Here is a 414-nt window from a genome sequence, read left to right as displayed (position 1 = left end):
GGGCTGGGCAGACCCCGGGCAGCAGCTGCCACATGATCCCAGCTGGGATAGGGACACCGGGGCAGGCAGGGCCACCAGCACATGCTCCGGGTTCTGAGTGCCCCCAAATGCCAGGGGCACAGGACGAAGCATGGGGGAGACGTACGAGTGGGCAGCCCCATGTGCCCACCACGACACTGGTGGGCAGAGGGGACACAGAGACTCCGGGAGCTTGGGACACCCCAGCTGTATGGGCAGGGCTGCTCTGCGCACAACCACGTTGGCACAACCTCCATTATCTTCACCATGTGTGGCACCGCTCCAGTGGCACCTTGGTACAGGCAGAACCTGGCCAGGGGTGAGGTCGGCTGCCCCCGCCGGGGTGGGGACACTGCCGCCATCGGCCCTGGCCCCCGCGCTCCTCAGCCCGTCCCG

Source organism: Corvus brachyrhynchos, unplaced genomic scaffold (assembly GCF_000691975.1).
Source record: "Corvus brachyrhynchos isolate BGI_N302 unplaced genomic scaffold, ASM69197v1 scaffold122, whole genome shotgun sequence".
Classification (NCBI taxonomy): domain Eukaryota; kingdom Metazoa; phylum Chordata; class Aves; order Passeriformes; family Corvidae; genus Corvus; species Corvus brachyrhynchos.
This window is presented reverse-complemented; position numbering follows the sequence as displayed.